At 40.0% G+C, this 8065-nt stretch overlaps 1 non-coding gene across 1 annotated transcript; it reads right to left on the bottom strand.

Moving 5' to 3' along the window:
- Positions 1–7623: 7623 nt before the first annotated feature.
- Positions 7624–7752, bottom strand: LOC125158030 (small nucleolar RNA SNORA35). The gene has a single exon (XR_007149155.1). It is a non-coding gene; the product is annotated as a small nucleolar RNA SNORA35 (small nucleolar RNA).
- Between the last annotated feature and the right edge of the window lie 313 nt (positions 7753–8065).

The raw sequence follows: 8065 nt of genomic DNA, 5'->3' as shown, positions 1-8065 counted from the left end.
GTAGGAAACGTCCCTTGATTATTCCCAATGATCATTCCTAATAATATCCGTGTTTTACCTTCTCGTTCAAAGCAGGTGTAAAATACACTTAAGCAGAAAGGCAGAGTAATGACATCCAAGCCTACTTTCCATGGTCCGGGGACGCATGAGATGATTTTCATTAAGAGTTAGAACGGAAAATACCTTGCCCCATTAGCTGTTACGTTAAGTATTTGTTGAACGAAGAGATGAATGACAGATTTCTGTTTTATTTCTAATTACAGTTCCTTTCTAGTTACTGATATAGGGTTTTACTATTGTGGGCCACCACAGTCACTTCACATTCCGATTTTGAGTGCCATGGAGTTCTATAAAACAACCTTTTCCCTGGCTTGAGCTTAACTGGTACACACTTCAAGGACAGGAAGATTATAAACTATGCTGATCATAGACGACTCTGCTTACATCTACTTATTTTTTTAAAATTTTTTTTAACGTTTATTTATTTTTGAGACAGAGAGAGACAGAGCATGAACGGGGGAGGGTCAGAGAGAGAGAGGGAGACACAGAATTTGAACAGCCTCCGGGCTCTGAGCTGTCAGCCCAGACCCCGACGCGGGGCTCGAACCCACGGACCATGCACGAGATCATGACCTGAGCCGAAGTCGGACACCCAACCGACTGAGCCACCCAGGCGCCCCACATCTACTTATAATTCTACCAGTGGCATTTAGAGAAGGTTCAATACAAAATTAAAATAGAGAATCGCAGTCATTATCACTGTTTTCATCGGGTACGTTTACATCCATCATCGCAACGTGGTGATCTGTGAACAACACGTGGCTGAAACATTGTGAGAAAAGGAACTTGCGTTTCACAACCTTTAAACCTTAAAACCTCACTGCTTTGTTCTACCTTGCAGAGTTTCAATGTGACAGTGTCACTGTGGTGCGAGAGTCCTCAGTGCGTGGGTTACAATCAGCTGGTCAATCTTCTGTCCCAACGAGATCAATCACGGTGACAGTTGCCACTATGGCCTCCTCCCTGTATTTTCTAAGCATGGAGGAGGACAAGTGAGCACCTGTCTCCTAGATTTTAGATTGAAAACATTACTCGAGCAAAGCAGGATTCTTTACCCTCTGGCAGAATATGACCTTCTGAAAAAGGCTGGGAGTCCCCTAATGAACACGTCCACATTGCAATCGTAATCGTGGTTTTCCTTTAAAAATGAAATCCCTCAAAGAAGTGGAGAATGGAATATAACATTTACAATCTAATCATCAGCAAACGGCATTTAAGATGTTTGTTTCACCTTGTTTTAGCACATTAATAGAAGTCAGTAGAGATTTGATCAAAATATTTATAGAAATATTTTTGTAACAAGAGAAGCCATGCAGGTTTCTTTTCCTAATAAAGGTAACATACCAAATAAATATCCATTTATGGAGCTGCTCAAGTAAAAGCAAAACCAGGAATATTAACAATCGGTAAGGATATTCATTCTTCCCTTAGAATATGATTGAAACAGTTGACATATTACATAACATAATAAGATAGTACTACATAAAGGTCAAAAACATATTACAAATGATCACTTTCAACGTTGTACAAGGATTCCGTTGACCACATATTTGGCCTCTGTGTTTACTAATCTAAAGGCCTTGGGGATTCTCAACTTGCTTTCAATAAATAGTTCAGGGAATGAGCAGGTTCACATGAGCTCATCTGAGAAGGCACTGTCTGTGTCTGAAATTCTAGAGATTGGTTTGTTCAGGAAGATCAGTGAAACATTCCATTCAATCAGTCATTTCTTTCTACAGTAGAAGACAGAGTAATCTATAACTCTGTTATAGAGCCCAGTGAATTGTCCTGAAACACCAGGGGTACAGATCTATCTTCTTACACTTCTTTCCGTCCCAGAAAATTTTCGTATTTCATCTGGAAGAAAGGGAATAGCCATCACCCTATTGGTCTCAGTTCAGCCTGCTTTTTCTTTTTTGTTCTTACAGACACTCTCCCTTCGCCACTCCTGGCTTTGTTCAAATGCAAAAAATGAAGCCTGCCTGCTGCCTTTTTCAAAACAAGTTTGCCTTGCTCTAAGCCTGGCTTTTTGTGTTTCCTCTGGCTGGTGAGCCCTCTGGATATCACTGTGAGTTAGGGTCTGCATTTGCCTTCTCTGGTCTTATGCCTGGCCCCTCGCAACACCTTGTAAGGTGTCTCCAATCCCTAGAAGTTTTGGAATAAGACCTAGAATTTGGATCATGGTCTTATTTTGCCAGAACAATGATGAAGCGCGCGCCGCACACGCACACACACACACACACACACTACAGAAAATGATTCCAGGTTTGAATTGTGTTTGCTTCTACACCCTGAAATAATTGAGCCCCTTTTCAAAAGAAATAATCTAGTTTCAAATTCGGCCTTTATTTCAAACATACACTTAGCAATATCTGCAAGTGAATATTTCAGCGCATTGTCAATTGATTCCATATGATCCTCACTTTTCCTCTTTCTATTCCCTCCCTTTTGGTCTGAAGTTTTCAAGGATTAGGTGCTTTATAAATTGAGGGGGTAGAATAGTCTAATATGACTGACAGAATAAAACAGATTGATTTAACATTCACACGCAGTATATGTGAAGACAGATTCTCAATGATTTACTTGCAACTCTATTTTCAGCTCTTTTCAGTTAGTTTTCAGCTGTTCCGATCTCTAATTTAATGCTTTATATAGTTGCCTCAGTACATTTACAGATTTAAATGTACAGGGCTATGTAATTCTGAAAAAGAAATACACTGTGAGTTTAAAAATTTCAAAGAGGCTATGTGGAAAGCCAGTAGACTTAAATATTATTTATATTCCATCTCGTATTTTGTATCTCCTATAGTAAGTCGGCACAGACTTATGTATTGATAAGCATAACGACTTTTTTTAGCATGCCACAAGTTTAAAGTGCAGAATAAATATTAGACCAGTGAAATTAATTTTTTCTTGCTCCTCGGATCCCTTTTAGATTAGATTTAGCTCCAACTTCTCCAGTTAATGGAGTAGAGCGCCCGTGTGCCTTATCAAATGTGATATATACACCACTCTGATGGCTTAGGGCCACTTTCCCCGATCCCTGCAAATAGGAAAACCCACTAAGGGAAGTGAGCCTATAGCCTTGAACCAGCTGGATTCACAGAAGAAATCTCAGCTTCTTTGGCAGCCTCTGTCACCTGCAGCCTAATGGCAGCTTTCATGTTCCAAAAATATGCCCTACCAGCTTCTCCCCAAAAGGGTTTCCTGCCATTCTGGGGTTGCGTCATTATCACGGGGGATGAAAATATGGTCCTGATCCAAGGAGGACATAAAGGGCACTTGCGAGGAGAAGTTGCAAGTCAACTTAACATAACAAATATATGCTGGGTGGGGTTCACTTACCTGCAAGAAATGTTCTTTTTTGACAAAGAAGTGAATGATCCCGAGCTGACTAGACCTATCTCACTGGAAACACTGGTGATGGAAGTGATTGCCACAGACGTTAGAGCAGGAAAGGAACTTCAGAGATCATTGCCATAGTCCTGAGCGGAGCGCCTGGCACAAAGTAGTCTCACAAGTAGTAACAGCTCAGTGAATCCGGTTTACTCTCTTTTTACAGATGGAAGAACCAAAGCCAACGGGAAGAAGTAATTTACCCAATGACATAAAGGTGGCCAGTGGCAACGCCAGGGCGAGAGACGGGAATTTCGAAGTCCTTATTGATTATTTTTTCTACCATACCCTTCTCTGTATTCATTCAGTCATTTCCAGGGTTGACTGAGAGGCTGTGAACTTGAATTATCACCATCCCGAGGACTTTGTTCACGTGACCTCATGCCTGCGAGGCCCTGGAGGAAGACAACTGCTTAAATCAACCTTAACTACTCTACTCTACATCCAGGTATCTCTACCCTAACGTCCCACAGAGCTTCCCGCTTGCCTCGCAGATTTTGATTTTAATTCAAAGGTTGGTGGATTTTTTTTGCAGGGATTTCACATGTATTTCTTGTGTCATTAATAAGTTTGCATGCTCCTCTTGATGAAGGGATGTTTGCTTATAGTGCTTTTATATGTGTCAGCCTGTAAGTTCTTAGGTTTATGTGGGCGCATGAGAGTTAAGAATTAGCATCTAACTTAATAGCCAAATTGGGACATCTCTGAGTCTCAAAGAAAGTATTATCGACATTTATTCAGTAAGTACAAACCGTAACCTTCTTGGGCACCCTGGACTGGATGGTCACCCGAACGAAAATGGACTTGATCCACATGGGATCAACTCATTAGACTCCTTTCACTGGTGATTATACAAATGTCCAACTATGGGGTACCCCATTTTACCCCATTTACCCCATTACACTGAGTGGAATTATTTCTAAAGTAGTAAGCATGGAAAAAATTTTGACAGGCTGTGGAATTCTATTTACTGAACACTTACCTGCATGCATTATTTGTTCAAAAGTTATTACAAATATTTCCATAGAAGATTTATTTGTTGCCTTAGTTTTTAAGCTGCAAGGCTAAAACTGATTGCAAGACTTTTGTTGGTCTTATTTTAATCATTCCAATATTGAAAACGTGGCGGGGCGTGAAAAAAATGGCATTTTCCCTTGATTCTTTCCTGAAGGTAAAATACGAAATCTGATGGCTTTCTATGTGGGGTAGGTGAAGCGGGGTGCTATTAGGAGCTATGGACAAAAAAGGTACAAATTTGAAGTTTAAAAATAGATTTAAATTTAAACACTCTATTCAAAAAGTATCAAGACACCTATTATGATTTTAAATTTCCATTGCCATAAATTATGGAGATATTGGTAAAGGAAACAAACAAAATCCATGATCAACTCTTTTACAACTAATGACTGACTAACATTTTATAGCATTTACCCACCGTCAATAATCAATAATGGCATTGATTATGAAGAAATAATCAAATATACACTTCGATCCAATTTTCATGATATAAATACAGATTTTTTTGTTCAGATAGCTAATAAAGGCCAGACATCCCAGAGAAAACAGTCCATAGCTTCAATTTGTTAATATTGCTAAATTAGAGGTTTCATGATAAAAATTTCCTGCAGCAGAATGAATTTTAAGCACTAGACCAATGGCAGTTACACCATCTGCTCCAGAGAGAAATTTGCTGTCTTGACAGTAATAAAGGACAAATAAGCAATATAGATACACCAAGCCGGCAAGACGGTAAATGCAACAAGGAAAGAAGTATTTCTTTGATAAATTGCACTTTTCGCTGAATACCACTTTCTGTACTAAACAATCCCTCATTCAACTATAAGCAGATGTTTATCAAAGATAATTCATAGTCTTTATCACAAACACTGTTTTGTATTATGAGAGAATCTAAATAGCCACACTTGTCCATCTTCAAAGTTCTAAGAGAAATTAAAGGACATAAGCAGAAAAAGACAAGTAAAAATAATTACACGGGAGAACAAAATAGCATGTTGCCCTTAGGAAAAATGCTGAGAACAGACATTATGTTGACGGATTCTCACCTACCCACGCGGACCTCTAAGAGAAGCCCCTCAACTATGTTAAGAAATTAAGTTTTAAGAGTCTATTTAAAAAACTGTCTGCCCACATCTTGTTATCAGTGTAATAAGGCTGGTGAGGGATAGGGGAATTGTTCAGATGGCATTTATTCTGCATTGAAATAATAAGGGGAAAATAATAAAACCCTGTATTATTATAACACATTCTTTCAGATGGGTAGTGGGTCATATGAACACTATCTTGCCATATTTCTGAAGAAATAACTGAAAAATATATACTGTGTAAAAAAGTCTTTCTAATGTATCCTTGCCAACTGTCAGGAAAAGCGTGTCATTTTTTAAAACTGGGTTTTGTATTTCAGTCGACAAGGATTTATGTGGTTTGATATGTATTTTTCACTGATATATTTCATGTCAATTGCCTGAAAATAGTAATATAATGAGCTGGGAGTTGTGTGCATTCTTTTATAATGTTGGCCTAATTATCAGAACATAGCTATGACCTGTGAGCCCAGTGTCCTTTCTGGCAGAGGACCCTAGGGACATTTCCTAGGAAGGCGAGTTTATCATCTATAATGTCGGCACACACAAGAAAGGGTGAGGTCTTCCTTCAAAATAATTATTAAATAACTTTTCATGAATGTATGTCTCACAAACTAATCTTTACTGCATTTTGTTTATTATTTTTTTAAGCAGGTTCCACGCCCAATGTGAGTCTTGAGCCCATGACCCCGAGGTCAAGAGTTGCACGCTCTACTGACTAAGCCAGCCCTAGGTGTCCCCCTTTTTTATGGTTCTAAAAGCGTGAGATTCAATTTTCTAGACCTTTCTTTCACTTCTGGTTCCAAGAATTCATGATGGACTTCACAGCAAAATTACATGAATTTATCCCTCAATAATTATTTATTGAACTTCTGCTTTATGCAAGGCACTGGGCTGGGTGCTTCTGTAAGTACTAAGATGTATGAAAGGACAGGGTCTTTTCTTTCAAAGAGTTTACAACTTGGCTTATAAGATAACTTTCATGAATACAAAAAATGGGAAAGTGGTCATTGCCAAGGTGGTAGAGGGAGAGACGGGGGGGGGGGGGGGGGGGGGGGGGGGCTTGAGTGTCCAAAGGCATTATGAAGGCAAGAAGGGGCCAGGAATGGATCTTGCACGTAGATCTAAATTATAAGAAATAATTGAAAAGGAATTCTATCGGCATGAGTTTAAACAGACTGTTATATATGGGGAACGAAGAGGTTGGGAAGGCAAGTGTGTCAGGAGGCTTGTAGGAATGTGGAGAAATACATTTTTCAAGTTTTATTTTAAGGTTTTGTTTATTTTAAAAATTTAAATTAAAAAGTAATTTTTGGGGGGGAGGATGAGATATTAAATGTATTTGAATCTGAGTTTTTCTGTACTTAATAGTTTTTCTTTTAAAAAAAAATGTTTAAAAACATCAAGAGCCAGAACATGCTGCCAGGACTGAAATAATCAGAAATGTCTTCGGTCACAGACGCTGGGCACCCCAGTCTTGTTTGGAATTTTCCAAAGCGTGAAGCCTCTGCAGTGGTGGAGAATGAGAATAATGCCACATTGAAAAGAGCCAGTCCGACACAGGGGATCCCAAGTTATCTTTGTTCAGTTTGATGAAAGTGGAATAGAAGTTTTTAGCTTTCCCAAGTTCCTTGGCAAACGCATCAGCTTGGACGGGGGCCAATGTCTGCAAGATTCTTCTAATCTCAATCTCACTTTTATCACATCAAAGGGAAAAGTGAACTTACCTCTCCTGTCTGAAGAACACTTAAAGGGCAATTTGCCAGCGGAGTAAAATGAGTTTCTCTTGTCATGTCATCAGCATGGCAATCTTGGATCCTTCCAGCATCGTCGACCTTATTTGATGGACTTGGGAAACTGAGTCCAAGAGGGGTTCATGTGAATCGCCAAGAGCTACACAGCTAATAATAACGGTGGTGATAATGTAATGACAGTAACATTTTTGGGTTCTTGGTAACTGGAATATGGACACAGTCGCCTTTATTTAGTAGTACCAGGTACTGAGCTGTTTGATTTGTCTCTCCGCCCCCTCACTTGTCTTAGGCAGGGTCCCAGGACCCAGTGGATATGTACCCACCCGCATGCAGGAGTAGCCCACAGAATGACTCTCCCAGCTTTGTGGAGGGATTTGCTCTTGCACTGCTCGATGCCCAGTTGGTCAGGGAGAAGCCCAATGGGTCACTTGCCAGTGCTTGTAGACGGTAGAGCTGGGGCCGGGAGCCCATGCTCTGTGCAGAAGAACCAGCTTGGAAGAGGGGTGGATATGAGACCTGAAGCATGTCAGGATCCATGCTTCATTGGCTCAGTACGGCTACAAAATACCTGGGTCAGCTTTAGGGGAAGGAAATGTGAGTTTAGAATCAGGCAGATCTGGGTTCAGAATCCCAGCTCTGTCACTCACGAGCTGTGGAACCTTAGAAACTCACTTGAGCCCTCTTGGCCTGTGTTTCCTTATATGGTAATGGGAGCGATAATGACTTGGTTATTGACAGTTGACTGTTAGGACA

Source organism: Prionailurus viverrinus, chromosome X (genome assembly GCF_022837055.1).
Source record: "Prionailurus viverrinus isolate Anna chromosome X, UM_Priviv_1.0, whole genome shotgun sequence".
NCBI classification, from domain to species: Eukaryota; Metazoa; Chordata; class Mammalia; order Carnivora; family Felidae; genus Prionailurus; species Prionailurus viverrinus.
Note: the sequence above shows the minus strand (reverse complement) of the source record. Positions and strands in the feature narration are given on the sequence as shown.